Consider the following 4,185-nt stretch of genomic DNA (forward strand, 5'->3'; position numbering starts at 1 on the left):
ACTTGGTTGCCGAGGTATACTTGGCTTCAATTCCCTGAGGGTGCTAGGTATGTGAAGGGTTTTGCCTTAACACTGTACCCGCATCCGTCTTACGGTTACTTGTTTGCCAAGGTTTTCTTGGCTTCAATTCCCTGCGGGTGCTAGGTATGTGAAGGGTTTTGCCTTAACACTGTACCCGCATCCGTCTTACGGTTACTTGTTTGCCAAGGTTTTCTTGGCTTCAATTCCCTGCGGGTGCTAGGTATGTGAAGGGTTTTGCCTTAACACTGTACCCGCATCCGTCTTACGGTTATTTGTTTGCCAAGGTTTACTTGGCTTCAATTCCATGCGGGTGCTAGGTATGTGAAGGGTTTTGCCTTAACACTGTACCCGCATCCGTCTTACGGTTATTTGTTTGCCAAGGTTTACTTGGCTTCAATTCCCTGCGGGTGCTAGGTATGTGAAGGGTTTTGCCTTAACACTGTACCCACATCCGTCTTACGGTTACTTGTTTGCCAAGGTAAGAGGTATTTTCCCGCTTACTTTTTTGAATTTTGAATTTTGAAATTCGAAGAGTTGGTGGAAAGATAAGAACAGTCCAAACCTCTAAAACGTCGTGCGACGGTTTCTTCTGACTGTGTCAGGACGTGCAGGAAGTTATGGTGACGTGACAGTACATGGTCATTCCAGACGCTTTTTCAGGCGCGTGGGCGCGATTTTTCGGGCGCGTGGCCGCGAAATTAATGGTATGCGTTCTGTCAACAGCTGTTGCCAGCTTGCTTTTTGCCACGTATCATAGTTTCATTGCACCTTCGTTCTCTCTCTCTTCCGCATTAATTTCATCGCATTAATTGCGATTAGTATATAAAGGGGGAGAGGGTTCTTTGTAATCCACACTTTCACTATTCTCTTCATCTTCTTTACGATTTCCGGCGAATACTCACCTTTTCAGGCAAGCATTCTCCCGAAATCGTTTTCTTCTTCTTTTATAAGATGTCTCGTGATCTCGAATCTACAGCCGATGACAAGAGTACTGCTGGCGAGTGCCAGTGTGCTCTGCCTGGCGATCTGTATCGGTACGTCGTCAGGAAGTTCATGCTCGAGTCTCTCGAGCCTGAGTTTCCTGAACCCCACCAGACGGTGTACGATGCCCCCAGAGGCAAGATCGGGGTTTATGCTGCATTCTTTGTTTATGGGAATCTTAGGTTCCCATTGACAAAGTTTGTTTACCGTGTCCTTGAGAGGCACGGTGTTCATTTGACCGAGTTACACCCCATGGCGATCGCCAAGATTCGCCACTTCGAGTGGGTGTGCCGGATTTTGGGCATTGAGCCCTATGTTGACCGCCTGATGACCTTCTACACTTGGAGGTGCATCCAGGGGTGGTACACGTTGATAACCCGGATCAAGGGTTTGAAGATTTGCGCTACCGAGCGCAGTCTTCGCGCGTGGAAGCATGAGTTCTTCTACATCTCCGCTCGCGCCATCCCCCTTGCCATGAAGTTTAAGAATGGGCAAGTACTTCCCAGCCTTCACGCCTCCAACTACGAGGAGGCGGAATGGTTTTCGAAGATATCCCGAGTCCAATCTCCGGTTTACCGGTTTGCGGAGTCCGGGATGGTGATGTTGGGGATGAGCCGGGTGTGGAAGGCTGCGGATGCGCATAAGATCCCAATCGTCCTCGAATACGGTTCGAACTCTGTTCCTTACGGTATGCTTTGTTTCTTTTTGTTGATTTTGAATTTCTTCTAACTTCTTTCCTGTGTATTTCAGAGGGGAACGACTTGCAGTCGCTCCTGAACCCGCGGGAGGCTGACGGTCCCGCTCGGATGGGTACTCGCGCTCTAGACGAGAACGATTTGCCCATCCTAGAACAAACGGCGGATCGGTTCGTGGAGGTCTATCCGCTAGGCCATGAGATCCTTAGCGCCCGTCGGCCAGGTAAGGCGCTATTCGACCCTCGACCCCTCAATGTTGAAACCTCTGCTGGAATTCCTCTAATCGTATGTTCTGATGAGGAATCCGCAGATGGTCCTCCGTTGGTGCGGAAGAAGAAGGCTGCCGGCGGGAAGGGGAAGGAGAAGGTGGCCTCCACTGCCGATCCAGCGCCTCGGTCTGATTCGGAGACCGAGAGGTGGCGGGGAATCTCGGTGGTGATAAGATCACCATTCCGGAGGCTGTGACAACTGTCACCGAAGAGCCCAGGATGACAACGGTGACCGGCGTGAAGAGGCCGGCTCCATCGGGTTCATCCCCGCCCGTCCGTACTTTCAGGCTCAAGAAAACCCGTAAGTACAAATTTCCTTTGTCTTTAGCTTCATAGTTTAATATCGTTAACACTTATCTTCTTTACGCAGGCGTGGATGTTGACGCATTCCAGGGTAGAGCGCAGAGGAGTACCTCTCCGCCAATGACGGTAGGCTTGGTCAGCCTACCTGAGGCGTCGACCCAGGCGCCTGCGCCTGCTTCCGCTGGTTCAGTTGCTCACTCCTTTGAGCCGACTGTTCCAGCTGAGATGACGTCACCGCCGGCTGTGAGTGCGATTTTTACAGCATCCTTCACCGAGCCGGCGGTTACTATTGCTGCGGATTCCGCGGCGGCGACCGCGGCGGCTGCTACCATGCCCCCGCCATCGGCAACGACGGCCGATCCATCAGGTACGCATGGGGCTTCTCGCCAATCTCTGTCACCTTCCCATCTGCCTGACCTCTTGGATGGATTTCCGTTGGGTTCAGGTGATGGGTTCGGCGGCTATCGGCCTGTAATTGACCCTACAGGTGCGTAGGGTTCTTTTGGCCCATTTTATATATATATTTTCTTTATCATCTTTTCCTAACTGCTTTATGTTTTTTGCAGTGTCGGATTCCAATGAAGTGTATGTTCCACGATGGAACGTTCGCCGAGGAACAACCCTTCGCACCCCTGTGGAGTGCGTGGAGTGGGCTCGTCACGCTGCTCCTAGTGGTGCGTTGGGGGAAGCCATGGCTAGCTACCAGGAGGGTAGGCTTAGCAATGAGCTTCGGGTTCTCCTGGCCCGGATGCAACCGCGCGTCGAGCTGCTTTGTCGTGAAAACGACAAGTTAAAAGCAGCTCGCGTTAAAGAAGTAGCTCAGGCGCGGGCTGTCCGGGAGGAGAACCAAAAACTTACCGCAGTGGCTGCGGAGAAGGAGAAGGCCTTCAAGGCCCTCGAGGTTGAAGTTCAGGCTCGACATGAGGCCCGTTCCAAGGCTGCCCAAGCTGTTAATGAACAGCTTCGGCTGGCTAAGGAAACTGCAAGGAACGCAACCGAGAGGGCCACCAAGGCTGAAGCTGTTGCTGAGCCTCTACGCGTGGAGAATGAAGAGCTTAAAGCCAAATTAGAGGCTCTCCAGCAGGCTCATGATGCCTTGGCGATGGAAGACGCCAAAAAGCTCCAGGAGATCTTGGACCAGAGGGGGGTGCTTGACCATACTGAGCGGAAGCTAAAGGGCGTCGAAGAGGCTGCGGCTAAAGAAGTGTTGCTTGCCAACCTCAACAAGAGTGAAGCCGAACGCGCCCGTAACGAAGCTCAAGCTGCCCTCCAAGAAGCTCTGGTTGCCAAGGAATGGCTTCTTCGAGAAGCGTTGTCTCAGGTATGCTTTTCTTGTCTTTACGCTTTTCTTTGTAAATAGAAAAGGTTGTGACACTTGTATATTTTCTTGTAGGTTGTGCATCGGGTCTTCTCAGAGACCTCTTATGATGATGCTATGAGCGCAGCTCTCAACGCTTCTCACGAGGATGGGGAAAAGGTCGGCTTCCTGCTTGGTCTAGGGTTCGTTGAGAAAGGCATCCCGCCTTCCAACTTCCCTTTGTACAATGTTGATACTGAAGCTGTTTACGACCAAGCAGTGAATCAGTACGCCGCCTTCCCGCATCCGGTGGTGGAGAAGGTGAATCAAGTTGCTGCTGCTGATGATGGGTTAGCTATCCTTAAAGCTTTCCTTGAACTGCCACGATCTACTGATGGTGCTGGTCCAAGTGGAAGTGGCCCTGAAGCCTGATCCTGAAGATCCCTTCCCATTGCTAGGATAGATTTAGCTTGTATAGATTTATTTTCTTGTAGGCGGGTAGTTACCCGGCCATTCTTGTAATGAATATTTATGAAATATAAATCTTTGTGCGGGTAAGACCGCTACTTTCGTTGGGTTCCTTGCTTTGTAAACGTTGTATGACTTGCATACTTCTGTT

The sequence above is a fragment of the Bidens hawaiensis genome, unplaced genomic scaffold (assembly GCF_021521415.1).
Source record: "Bidens hawaiensis isolate Kalapana, Puna unplaced genomic scaffold, B.hawaiensis_p1.1 tig00031508_1, whole genome shotgun sequence".
NCBI lineage: Eukaryota > Viridiplantae > Streptophyta > Magnoliopsida > Asterales > Asteraceae > Bidens > Bidens hawaiensis.